The 14,432-nt window shown below is 40.3% G+C and overlaps 1 long non-coding RNA gene across 1 annotated transcript; it reads left to right on the top strand.

The window, feature by feature from the left end:
- The first annotated feature begins 9,102 nt into the window (after positions 1-9,102).
- LOC134620711 (uncharacterized) lies at positions 9,103-13,640 on the top strand. The gene is made up of 3 exons (XR_010092134.2): positions 9,103-9,290; positions 10,102-10,282; positions 12,897-13,640. It is a non-coding gene; the product is annotated as an uncharacterized LOC134620711 (long non-coding RNA).
- The last annotated feature ends 792 nt before the right edge of the window (positions 13,641-14,432 follow it).

Raw genomic sequence — 14,432 nt, 5'->3', positions numbered from 1 at the left:
TAAAAAAATGCAGTGTTGCATAACATAAGGGTTATTGTTTTATAAAGTTATTAAATATGACACCAGTCCTTAATAGCACATTTTAATTTAAAAATCAATGTTGATAAATTGATGAACCAAATAACTTTAACAGAAAAGATTGCAAAAAGTTTAGAAAAAAAAAACACACAAAAAAGCAAAAACCTTGTCATCTCTTGCTGGATAGTCAGATTTCTAGGCTCCGGCTGCCCACTCTCTGTTGGCCTCCCTGAAGGATTTGTGGATATGTTGTTAAGCAGCAAAGACACCAGATTTCTGACTGCTGACTCAACTGCACCATTACCCTAAAAAACATGATTAGGATACACTGCCTCAGTAAGACAACTACGCTGGTAATTACCCATTAGGCTAGCTTAAACTCTACAGCTGCATCTGTAAATACAATTTCACAGCATATTAAACAGAAAGGACAGCAAATTACTAAATTCACACAAAAAAAATTAAACTCACCTGATGCTGTGGTGTAGTATTATTGGAGCCATTGTTTGATTCTGCCATCTCTTCTTTGGCTGCAGAGTAAATCAAAAATCCCTCTATATGCAAGAAGCGAGGCTGAGTGGACAGTGTTTCCGGAAGGCACTAGCTAGCGAGTTGATTGGAGACTGTAAGAGCCAATCAGAATTTTTGAAACCAAGTCTGTGATTGGTTGGTTTTGTGGCACACTTACACAGAGTGTACAGAGAGTTGAGCGCACGCAGCAGAGAATGTTGTGAGCGCAAGCAACACATTGCGAGCCAGCGCAAATAAAAAAACTGAGCGAGAGGGGGTGCTATTGTGTGTGTATATGGATAAGCGCAAACACTGAAATACATTTTTTTGCACGCAGCAATGAATTTTGTTCACTCAAATTCAGCTTTTGTACGCTCAAAATAAATTTCTCCTCAAAATGCAACACTTGCACCTGCAATCTTTTTTTTACGTGCGCTCAATTTTTTTTTAACGTGCGCTGAGAATAGTGGCACGGAAATAACTGCCTCCGTGGTGGGTATGCAAGTGAAGAGAGAGACTACATCAAAGGACACCATGGTTTCATCTGGATCCAGGGTAAGTTTCTGGACCTTGTCGGTGAAGTCGGTGGAGTTCTTGATGTGGTATGTTCCCCACGAGAGGTGCATGGATGGTAGCAAGGGTTTTTTGCAATGTTATAAGTGGCTGAGTTTATGCTACTGACTATGGGTCTGAGTGGGATCCCTTCCTTGTGGATTTTAGGAAGTCAGTAAATGCAGGGTATGGCATCCCCTGGATAAAGGCAGTGATATGTAAGGCGGTCAATGATTTTGTCCTTTTCAAGGTATAAGCAAGCTATAACTTTCATTTTGTAGCTGCTTGTGGGGTCTCGCTTTAAAGCTTCGTAGGTATTGTTGTCACTGAGGAGAGTAGTGATCTTTGTGTGGTAATCCGTAGTGTTTAGGACCACGGTGCACCTGCCCTTATCAGCTGGTAAAATAGTGATGTTGTGGTCTTTGCTCAGGGAAGCGACGGCCTTCTTTTCTTGTATTGTGAGGTTGGATGGAGGGACTTTGGCACTGGAGAGGGTGGCTGAGACTTTCATCCTGATCTGCTCTGCTTCTGTCTGTGATAATTTATTAATCCGTATGGCGGTTTCTGTGGCTGCGATGAGGTCCACTATGGGCAACTGTTGCGGAGAAATGGCAAAATTGAGTCCTTTGGCTAATACTTTCTTTTCAGGTTGAGTGAGATTCCGGTCTGAAAAGTTCTTTACCCATTTCTCCTGACTGTCTTCAGGTGTGTGAGTGAGGGTGGTGTGCATTGCCAGGGCGATGGCATCCTCTGTGGCTCTGTTTTTCCGATAGGCGAACTGAAGAGGGGCCAGTGTGTCAGGGAGGGAGGAGCAGATGTGACCTTTGATCAGCCGCTCCAGGCACTTCATATTGACTGATGTCAGTGCAACAGGACAGTAGTCATTCAGACAGGAGACCACTGATTTTTTGGGGACAGGAATGATGGTGGATGCTTTGAGGGACGTGGGGACCACTGACTGCCTCAGGGAGAGGTTGAAGAGCTTTGTGAGGATTGACCTTTTAGAAAGTCCATCTCACAGCTTCTGTTTTGAGAGTTAGAGTTGCAGCCTCACTGTGCTCCTGAGGATAGAGGATCTGCTCTCTGTTGTCTGCATCAAAACGAGCACAGAAGTTGTTGAGCTTGTCTGCGAGAGTTGCGGTGGGCTGAACACTGCCTGTGTTCTCCTTCTTGAAGTCAGTGATGCAGCGCAGTCCATTCCACAGTGGCCTGGTTTCAAAGCCGTGGTAGCTGTACTCCATATTGTCCCTGTAGTCCTTTCTGGCCTTTTTTATGGACTTTCTGAGGTCATACGTGGATGTCTTTATTTACCCAGCGTTCTGATTTGGATATATGTGGACGGTGGTTTTAGTGATGGTGTCGTCCATGCATTTTCCAGTATATCTAATGACAGAGTCTATGAGTTCATTGATGTTGCCATCAGCTGCATCCACAAATATCTGCCAGTCACTTGTCTCAAAGCAGTCCTGTAGGACCTCCTCAGCCTCACTGTCCCAACAGCAGATGGCCCCGCCCCTCCCTGAGCCTGGTTCCTGCCGGAGGTTTCTTCCTGTTAAAAGGGAGTTGTTCTTTCCCACTGTTGCCAAAGTGCTTGCTCATAGGGAGTCATATAATTGTTGGGTTTTTCTCTGTATGTATTATTATAGGATCTACTGTACAATATAAAGCGTCTTGAGGCAACTTTTGTTGTGATTTGGCGCTATATAAATAAAATGGAATTGAATTATATGGTAATTATTATAATTTTATTAACACATTGGAAAAGGTAAAAATCAATTATTTTTCCAGTTGCTAGGACCACCAAACCTACATCACTAAATTATTTTTGGCCTTTAACATCTTTAGTGATGAAGTCCTTTGAAAACCTTATCAGGGAGGGGATTCTGCAGCAGGTAGAAAAGCTTATCAACCTACTACAGTTTGCATACAGGCCTTGTTGGGGTGTTGATGACGCAGTTGTCACTCTGTTAAATTTCCTATATCGCCATCTAGATGGGGCCAAAGCTCGTGCTTGGTTTGTTGTCTCTCTGCTCTATATATTTTGTACACTAATGACTGTCGCAGTACACAGGCTAACAGGCATTTCATTAAATATGCAGATGACACAGTCATAGTAAGTCTCCTTCACGATGAAGAGTATTCCCATCCTGTTTTAGACGAGTTTGCTTCTTGGTGTGATCAGTCATTCTTAAAGATCAACACATTGAAAACTAAGGACATGGTAATTATTATACATAAGGAAGCCATCCCCCCATTCTGTACTAACAGTAGTAAATGGTGCAGCCTTTGAACTGGTGGACAGTTATAAGTATTTCGGGGTTGTTCTTGGTAAGGTTATGTCCTTTGAAAGTCACATCTTGATGCAAAAGTGAAAAAGGTTCAAGAATGACTGTAATTTTTAAGGTGACTAAGAAGTTTTAACATTTCATCTGAAATGATGACCCTTTTTTAAAAAAAAAAAGTTTTATTGAATCTGTTTTAATGTTTTGTATCTTTGCTTAGTACGGTAATTTGTCTTTGAACAGTAAGACCAGACTTAGTAATCTGGTTAAAGTGGCTGGTCAGATTTCAGGGAGGTCAAGGTCCAGCTTGTGATCATTTATCACCATATCATAGGTACTCATGTATCTCGTACCTAGTGTTTCCTTTTAGTTTTGTGATTTTTCAAATCTATATTTATTAAGTTATGCAGGCTTGTTTGCACAACAAGGCCAAATAATTATATAAAGCTTTCTGAATCTAAATAGTGTACTTTGGTAGAATTAAAAAATAAGTGTAGTGCAGGTCTATGATGATTTTTAGTGCTACTATCATCAAGTTCTGATTCTGGTTCTGTCTTGGTTAAGTCCTAAGTAGTCCTGATTTTGAACTGCTGTAGTCCTGTTTTAATTCCAGATTAGTTCTGGGTCTCGTTGAATTGGGGTTTAGTCCCTGTGTCTTGATACAGCCCCGACTTTGTTTTGCCTTGCTGCTTAATTTAAAAACTAGTTTAAGGTGTCCTGCATATGTGATATATATGTTTCCCTATATGAAGTCATTCTTTTTTTAACAAAACTCAAAACAGAGCCTATTAATCTTTCAGCCATTTCTACCCCCCTCCACCCCAAATCCCACATGCATACTACCCTTTAGGGCTAAGCCCTGGGTGTATCAAATGTCTGCCTCCGCCTCTGGTGCACACATCCATGTCTTTCCCCTTCTTATCGCCCCTTCTTATCATGTCTGTTCTGTTTGTAATAACTTAAAAAAAAGAGTGGGAATTTAATCCATTAATTGAGATTAATTAATTTGAAAAAAATAATGCATTAAAAAAAGGGAAAGCATGGGGAAACTTTTGTCAGTCCATGATTTCCTGGTATACCGATTACACTGATGAACACAGCTACAAAAATGGAAGAATCAGAATAAAGCGTGTTGGTAGGACTGACCGGAGGAAAATTTCATTTGCACATGTAGAGGTTAGGAAGATATTTTGCTGCTATTATTTGCTGCTATTTTTATAATCATCATTACCATTGCACTAATAACAGTATTGATATTGCATTCAGATGTTCAAATATATTGGTATCATATTAGCCTTTATTACAGGTCCAGTAAGAACCACTTTAAACTGCTGAGTTGAATCTATAATCCTAAATGCTTTTGAATGCTTTTTATAATCTTAAAATGTGTCACGGTGGTGGACGGACTCAGCACACCGGAGTGATAAATAAAGTATTGTAGAACCGTGCTACCTCAGTCAGCGCCTATGTACACGTGAAGGGGGGGGGGGGACACCAGGGTCCCGGGGAAACACACTTCTTCACACTTCCTCCGCCCCTTGTCCAAACACTCCTCACACGAACAACCCACTCACACTCACGGGGTCCAGATAAACCTATAAACATAGACGAGGGTAAGTCGGCAGCAAGCACGGGAACAACTGATTCACAATGAAGCCAGGCAATACTGACGAGGGTTACTCAATATTCCAGCGACGAATAGCTCAGAGCCCCAGCCTTAAGAAGAGCCAGAGATCAACTGCAAATTACTCGAGATCAGCTGCAGGTGCGTGGGCCAAGGGCGGGAGCCCAGTCAGAGCTCCGCCCAGGCAGACAGGTAGTGGGGAGAGAGAGAGAGCGAGAGCGAGAGCGAGAGAGAGAGAGAGAAACAACAAACACTTGTGGCCACACTGGGCTGGCCGGGAAGGCACAGGGACCATGACAAAATGTGTATATGCAGATTACATTGTATTATTTAAAAAGGCTCACCTCTGAGTATAGCGTCTGCTAAAAGTCTTGACAGGAAACTGCAGGTTTGCAGAGTGTGCTTTTGCAGGAAATGAAACCGAAAGCAGAGTCTCAGGAGACTCTCACTAGTTTATTCTTTATTATCTTTTATTCATTTATATCTTTTGATTAAGCTTTTAGTAGAGGTTCTTGATTAAAACATGTATTCAACATATTACATATATAGTTCCAGTTAGGTTATTACATGTAAGGATGAGCCTCTGTTCTGGTGAAAGGTCAGAAGTGCAACGGGTGAGATGAGAGAGCATTTAAGGACGAGACACACATACAGTTAGTGGGTTCATTTATAGGTAAGAGTTTAATCATGTTTAGCTTGCAACTGCAAAATCGTGTTTGCATATGTCACAGTTTGTTGCAGAACTGAGCTTGATGTTCCAGAAGATAAGCGCTGGCAGGACGAGTGACAGGATGCACCTGCCGACAATGTTCTTTTCAAACTATGTTAAAAGTCATTGTGGTTTTCATTTGACGTATGCATGTTTTGTATCGGATGACGTAGAGAGGGCGTCAGTAAAAAATACCTTGGTGGTATAAAACTATTCTTGTGTAGTTGCTGGGCGGAGATCTGATGCTGTCTGCGTACAGATTACATCTCCCCACGCTGCGTGTGTTCATTAAAAATCATCGTTTGACTCCACCTGGCAGGATCAGTGTGTTATTTGGATTTCCTCCTCCGTATCCCTCCCTTAATTTTGAACCTTAACACACACCACCGAAACACTTCAAACTTTCGGTACCATCTAAATTCAAAACATGCTGCAGCGTGCGCAGAAACTGTGGGAAATGTTAGCGCTAGCAGTTCGACTACCAACAAAAGGTGTCAGCAGCCCAAACTTGATGCAATGACTGGTTTAAGGACCAAAATTAATAACTCAACGTTGGACAAACTTACAAATTTTCTCGTAAAATGGATTGCTCTGGACTTTAGACCACTATCAGAGGGAGAAGATAGGGGATTAGGAAATGTGCTACAGATTCACATGAGGACAGCCTATGTAACAAGGCCCTGAGTTTGTACAGAGCAGAATCCACCATCAGTGAGGCAGACAGCCCACTGCAGTGGTGGTGCAATCGAGCAGGGACGCACCCACAACTGTCTGTCCAACCCTGCAAGTATTTGATTAGTCCTGCCACTTCTGTCCCATGTGAGAGACTGTTCTCACTTACAGGTCACATAGTAGCAAAAAAGAGAGCTGCTCTGAAAATGTGAACAGGCTAGTTTATCTACGTAACTGTCTGAAAGAGACGGACAGTAAATAACAATGGAGATATATTAGTCCAGTGGGTTTGTTATTTTTGCCTGTTGCATGCTAGCTGCGCACGATACAACAGGCTGACAATGTGTCAGTAGACAGCACTGTGAGATAATGATGGAGCATTTAAAGGCTCGCTTGAGAAAGTACAGCACTTGCTTTTATTTGAGCTTATCGATCCTGAGCTGTTTCCACAGTTTAAATAAAGTTTCCTCTAGAAGTAGCTAGTGATTGCAAGCGAACTTTTCCCAATGATTTACAGAGAGAAACTGAAAGGTGAGTTGATTGTGTTGTACACTGGAGCGAATTTGCAGGTTTAAAGTCTGCAATGTCACTCTTCAGGAAGCTGACGGAGAGCAAAGTTCAGGACACTTTTTCCTGAAACACTGAAATTAACAGAAATAGCCATCACAACTCCCATGGCATCGGTAGAGGCAGAGTGGTATTTTAGTACACTGAATATTATCAAATCCTTTCTTCAAAGTACTATGGGGCAGAACGCACTGGCTGTATTGTCTGTTGAGCGGGATTTGATCTAAGAATCACCAGACTTCAACGACAGGGTGATGAACATGTTTGAATCCCAGAAAACTCGACAATGTGATCTTCTCTTTAACCCTCTGGGGTCGCCAGACACGCCGGCGCGTCAAAATCACACGACCGATTTAAAACGACACAGCTACAAGATGCAGTGAGTCAGAGTCTCCATTTTAACTTGGGTCGAAAGTGTGGACTTCAAACTATGTACCAGTTGTTGAATTGTGTCAATGGGCCACGTAAAACCAGAGTTATGATAAAAAATACACACAATGTTTTTTTCTGAATAAAACAGTGGTGTTTACAGCGGGAAGAACGGTAAAAACGGCGTTTTCTGCGGACAGCGCTAGCAAACACACTCCCTTTGCGAGTGAAAAAAGAAAAAGAAAAAGAAAAAACACCCCTTCCCTATTGGTGTTAGAGTTTACCATGTCAGCCAATAAAAAAATGATAAGGCAACATGTGACATTTGGTTGTTTAGGGAGAAGGGGAAGTTTTTAGGAGTGACACCCGCGACGGAAAGTGGGCGAGTGAAAGACAGAGAGACAGCGAGTTTTCATATGTGAGACATTAGTGAAGTTTAGCGTGTTTGGAGGCTAGAGTTAGTGTGTTGTGTAGTGTAAACACTGTTCCCACATGAAAAAACTGGACTGATGCACCTCCTGCTGTCAGACCTGCAGGGTTTAGGCCTGTGGTGTTCTCCTCTGTCTTATACTGAACACAAACTACATTTTTTGGACTGGCACAAATAATTTGTGTGCCTTCTTATTTGATGCAGCACACCTGATTGTTCTGTAAATCGATTTAAATGGTTATATAAAAAAACGACTGAGGCCTTGGCTGCATTTTTAGGTAAATAGTACCATATAACTTTGTTGTTTGCAAAACTTGTGCATAATTTTTAGAAATGTACAATTTCTATTTGCATTTCAAGTTATGAAAATGATTCGTTAACATGTTTGTGGGTTTTACAGTAAAAAATATAACTTTTTTCTACTCGGATTTTGAAAAAATATCTCAAATGTCAGATATTTGAGGTTGTGCTGAAAATAATGATACCAAACAAGGCAAGAAAAACTTATTTTAAAGGTGAAATATAGAGGTAAAATCAAAAGTAGTCAAAAATGGCCAATTATATCCTGGACCCCAGAGGGTTAAATAAGGTAAGCCTGACCACTGTCTCTCTCTTTCTCTCCTCTTTGAATATGTAAAATGGTTCTTTCCTATGGAGGACCACAAGAGCCACGCGCATCGAAATAAAAATTTCTGTGCTTTAATAATGAATTGTAGAATAAATTCTGCAATTGTAAATTCATTTTTGAATTCCAATTTAATAAACTGCATTTCAAAATCCTTTTTCCAATTGCATTTCAAAATCCTTTTTCCAATTGCACTTTAATAAACTGCATTTTAAAATCCTTTTTTCAGTTGCACTTTAATAAACTGCAGTTCAAAATCCTTTTTCCACTTGCAATTTAATAAACTGCAGTTCAAAATCCTTTTTCCACCTGCAATTTAATAAACTGCAGTTCTAAATCCTTTTTCCACTTGCAATTTAATAAACTGCAGTTCAAAATCCTTTTTCCACCTGCAATTTAATAAACTGCAGTTCAAAATCCTTTTTCCACTTGCACTTTAATAAACTGCAGTTCAAAATCCTTTTTCCACCTGCAATTTAATAAACTGCAGTTCAAAATCCTTTTTCCACTTGCAATTTAATAAACTGCAGTTCAAAATCCCTTTTCCACCTGCAATTTAATAAACTGCAGTTCAAAATCCATTTCCCTTTCCTGTTCGCTCCGGGATTAGCTGCTGGATTAGCTGCTGGATTAGCTGCTGGATTAGCTCTTCGATTAACAACTTGCTGGAGGCTATTCAAATTAGCCACACCGTGGGATGTAAGGAGCTCTCTGATTGGTTGGTCAGACACAGGCTGTCTGCCAGCCTGGATTTTTCTAGCTCATAGCTTCGCCCTGCTAAGAAGCGTGTGTGCTTGTACAAAGGCCGTTCAGCCTCGGGATTTACACTCGGCTCGACACGGATATGTGAAGAATGAAGGGACCCTGCAGCGAAACGGAGAGCGCAACCTCTGACTGAGTGCCTGTCTACACAGTCTGACCACCTGTTGAAGGTAAGGTGCTAACATGGCTAACGCTAGCATCACCGCACGTAGCCCCGTTATTTTAAGGACATCTTAGTTTATGAAAGTTTTACGTCGCAGCTGTACGAGCTAGCTACGTGTTTTGTAAGCTGCTGTGCTCTTCACAAATAAAGCTGGAAGCAGCTCAGACTGTTAGAACCAGCACTGAGCCCTGTTACATTTATACAGTGTTAGAGCAATGGCTGCAACCTACAGCCTTTAAACTAGCGATTAAAATGCTGACAGTAAACTCGTCAGTCCAGATGTTACCACATTACTTTGTGATACTTAAAACAACTGAGACAGGCTGATTAAAATAACAGCTGTCAGTTCTCTCATTCCTTATATCAAGACTGGAGATCACACTACTGATTTCAGTTCATTTAATATGTGAGAGCACAGATTCATTCTCAACTGGACATAAATGATGATCAAAGGTTGTATATATGATGAATTCATCAAATCCCAGCCTCTAACACAGTGTGCTGAATCTTAGCTTTGAATGTCCAGTATATTCTAATCAGTGCAATGTAAGCATTCACTGAACCTATAGTATCTACACCTGTGTGGTAAATGTGTGGTAAAGATACAGATAATGAAATTTAATTATTAATACAATATACATCATGAAAAATGAAAGCTGAAATTGATTCAGTTTAGTACTTTTCTCTCTATGCTCTGTGATTATAAAGGCCTTAAATTCTGTGATATATACTGTAAATGATTTTCACAGAGGTCTTAAAGTACTTAAATCACTGCTGATAGTCTGGTTGTTTATATTTTCACGTTTTTGTGTCTGTAGGGCTGTTTGATGACGATTTGGACTCCTCTGGGAGATGAGGACACACCCACATCTGTTCCATACTGCAGCCATGGATGGTGTTACAGCTCCGAGTCAGCTTTGGGCCATCAGACGCACACACTGGAAAACCAGCACCTGGACTTCATGCAGGAGAGATGGCCTCAGTGATGTAGGTTCATAAGTGAGTTCAAACATTTCTGGCCTCTTATCACTTAGATTCCTTAATCTTAAAAGTGGATCCATTTAAAGCAGGAACTGCACACCTAGCTGTCAAAAGTTTGGCAGCATGAGTAAAGTTTTGTAGGGTCCTTGTTAAAAATTCCACAAGCACCACATTTGTCATATATAGTTCATTTTCAGGGCTCGCAAAATCGCTAGCCCGACGTCCCGGGGCTAGCGATTTTTCCAGTCGGGCTACCAGAATCTATCCCTGCCCTGCCCGTCGGGCTATCATAGGAAGGAAAAATATATGTCAATGCTTTTGCATTCTTTCGGAAATGTAGCTGGGTAAATATGTCATTGGCATCGGTGAACCACTGTCAATATGTGACTAGGGCTGCTCAATTAATCGAATTTTAATCTAAATTACGATCTGGGCTTTCAACGATCATTAAAAATGACTGAGCCGATTATTAGCACCTCCCTCGTGCTTTACTCTCGCGCTGCTCCGTGTGGCAAATCGAGCGCACCTCTCTGCGTTTCGAACACGCCTCACAACAATTAAGAGGAGCTAACAGAGGGAAGCTCGGAAAGCTAAGCAGAAGTTATTTGGAGAGGAGAGTGACTGCCGTTGGTTGAAAAGAGGTTAAAAAAAAAACCCTTCAGTGGTGTGGAAACATTATGGGTTCGCGGAGTCAGACGTGGATCAAGTAGACATAGTGTGTAAACTTTGGTGTTGTAGCTGCACCACAGAGCGACATGGCAAAGTTCACTAAACATAGATGTTTACATTTTATTTTTTATATTGCAAACATTTGCACTGTTATCAGTATTTGCACACTATTTTATACTATTTTTGACAATCTTTAAAGCCATTATTCAATACATTGTTATTGTTAAATAAATATCATCAAATAATCGAGATCTCAATTTCAGTGAAAATAATCGTGATTATCATTTTTGCCATAATCGAGCAGCCCTATATGTGACATATTGAAATCGCATTTGAATTTGCGCTTGTTTTTTGCTTTCACTTTGCAATCGCGCGAACTGCGTATAGAGAGCGACAGTACTGATTGGTGAGTGACGATAATTTGCGCACCAATTCCTCTGACATCGTCTTATCAATCGTTAGTTTGCTATCAAACATGACAAGTGAAATCTCCCGCAGGAAGCTTAAACATGTGAGAGGTTGATCGCGCAGAGAATCGCTGAGCGTTATGTGAGTGCGTGTGTAAAGGCAGCAGGATATATATTTTAGTTCTGCTGAGCCAAATAAGACCAGTCAGGGTGAAGAAGTGACAGCCAAAGAAAAGCTTACCACAAAACGGAAAAGTTATGACAAATCAGACTATAAGGCAAAAAGAAAGTGCAGCTTTATGGTTTCATGGACAAAAGAATTTCTGTGGCTGGAATATGACAAGCTAAATAACCAGGGGTGCACATAAGTGGTCCGCAGGTGCGCATTCGCTGTCAAAATAAAATACGCGCACAAGATAAGAAGTTGCAACGCGTGTTTGCGTCCATAAGATTTTCTGGAGGAGGACAGACATTTGTTTAGAACTCTTAAAGATGTCGAAGAAGCTCCTTTAAGCAATTACTTTGGTGTTCCTCCACCTCCAAAGAAATGTCAGATGGAGTCCGAACCACAAAAGAAGCGCGTATTCTAGGAAAAGTGGTTGCAGGAGGTGAGCTGGCTTTAAACAAATGATGAACAGAGATTTGGTGCAGAATGTGCCGTGAAAATCCCACTCTAGCAGACAAAAACACTGCCTTTTATATGGACGCAAACGCGCGTTGCAACTTCTTATCTGGTGCGCGTCTTTTATTTTGACAGCGAATGCGCACATGCGGACCACTTATGTGCACCCGTGTAAATAACATAATGTTCTGCCGGGTGTGTTGTTGGTTTCCCTCGATTTCTGAGTCGACAAGTGCCTTTGTTACTGGGACCAGTAATTTTAAGAAAGGCCCCCATTAGAGCCCATGAGAAATGCAAGAAATTGATTATTGCTCAGTCTGCAAATAACATACTAAAAATCAACCTGAAAAATCTGTTAAGAACAGCCTACTATGTTGCAAAGAGTGAACTACCACTGGCAAAATTTAGCAGTCTTTGCAAACTTCAAAAAGCAAATGGCCTAGATCTTGGTTCCACTTGCCTCTTACCCGTGACTCCAGTGGAAATTTCAAATTCAGGATCTGACACAGACTGATTCCTGTTGTACAGTTCTTACAAGTTCATAGAAATTTCTGTTCAATTACAACCAAGTATTTGAGTTGATGATTGTAATTTTTATACAATATTGTAATTTGTGTTTCAACAATTTTTTGATTAATGTTTTTTTTCCGTTACGGAAACAAAACAGGAAACAAAACATAAAAAAAATTGCTCCCTTATTTATTCGGGCTACTTAAATTTATTTTGGGCTACCAAAAACTGAAGAGTCCCTGCCCGAAGGGCTACCAGGGATTTTGAAATTTTGCGAGCCCTGATTTTGTACAGGACATTTTTGAAATTATAAACTATATATTCTAGTTATCCACTTGTCAGTAATTTTTGAGTAAATGGATGGCACTGATAAATCAGTGGTGATTCACCTGCAAATGTTTTTAACAAACTTTGTTTTTTGTAGAATTCATCAGCAGCTGTGAAGAGATGCATTTGAATATCTTCTGGTTCCACTTTTCCTAACCTGGAAGCTGAGGATGGCTGATTTCTGACAAGGACACACACCTCAGCGCTTATCATGGGTGTTACATCCTCCGTGCAGCAATTCCAGAGAAAACGAGAGAGCAACGACCACTCATTAAGACCAGACAGAAATCTGTCCCTTTTTGGCAGCTGTGGAAACTTCCAATAAGAAAGTTTGCATTCTTAGAACAATGCTGGGTCGTGTGTGATGTGTCATCATATGAGGATATTACATTTTGACTTAATTCTGCTCAATTAAGTGTTTTGATCGTTGATCCAGTATAGCAGCTTTGTGTTGTGCAGCAAGTTAAAACCCATTGTCCTCACGAGCACAGCATCTAACAACTCTCCTTAAAAAAACCGAATGACTTTAACTGGACACAATGGTTTCCAGTGGGAGATACATTCATCACTCATCCGTGACACTGGAGAAGTCACCTGGATGAGTGATAAAACAATTTTCCATGGAAAATCCAGAGGAACTAAACTTTGTTGTTGTTTCTCTGGGCTCAATTTCAGCCTCAGGAGCATCTCTCAGAAGAAAACATTTTGCCAATAATCAGATAAAAAGATTGTTGAACCAGGTGGTATTCTCTGGAGTTTAAGACCAAAACTGAACTCAGTGAATTGACATTAGACTGGAATTCATAAGATAAATCGAAATACTGCTGAAGCTGATATATATATATATATATATATATATATATATATATATATATATATAATATATATATATATATAATATATATATGTGTGTGTGTGTGTGTGTGTGTTTTTTCTCCAATTCACCAGGTCTGTAAAGTTCAGTATGACTGTGGTACATGATACAAAAGAATAAATACAGAAGAATAAAAACTTTATGTGAATAACTTTACTCTTCTTAAAAATAACTCATAAAACAAGTAAAAGTACAAATGTGTACAAGTTAGAGACTTCCTCAGTAAGTTTACACTCTTTTGGAGTGATTTTAATTATGTGTTAAAGAAGAAAGAGATTAGGAGGTGAGGTAGAGGATGCAGAGTCCATCATCACTGAGGCCGTCTCTCCTGCATGAAGTCCAGGTGCTGCTTTTCCAGTGTGTGCGTCTGATGGCCTAAAGCTGACTCGGAGCTGTAACACCATCCATAGCTGCAGTATGGAACAGATGTGGGTGTGTCCTCATCTCCCAGAGGAGTCCAAATCGTCATCAAACAGCCCTACAGACACAAAAACATGTGAAAATATAAACAACCAGACTATCAGCAGTGATTTAAGTACTTTAAGACCTCTGTGAAAATCATTTACAGTATATATCACAGAATTTAAGGCCTTTATAATCACAGAGCATAGAGAGAAAAGTACTAAACTGAATCAATTTCAGCTTTCATTTTTCATGATGTATATTGTATTAATAATTAAATTTCATTATCTGTATCTTTACCACACATTTGCCACACAGGTGTAGATACTGTAGGTTCAGTGAATGCTTACATTGCAC

Source organism: Pelmatolapia mariae, linkage group LG23, assembly GCF_036321145.2.
Source record: "Pelmatolapia mariae isolate MD_Pm_ZW linkage group LG23, Pm_UMD_F_2, whole genome shotgun sequence".
Lineage (NCBI taxonomy): Eukaryota > Metazoa > Chordata > Actinopteri > Cichliformes > Cichlidae > Pelmatolapia > Pelmatolapia mariae.
The sequence above is the reverse complement of the archived record's forward strand: the minus strand, read 5'-3'. Positions and strand labels throughout refer to the sequence as shown.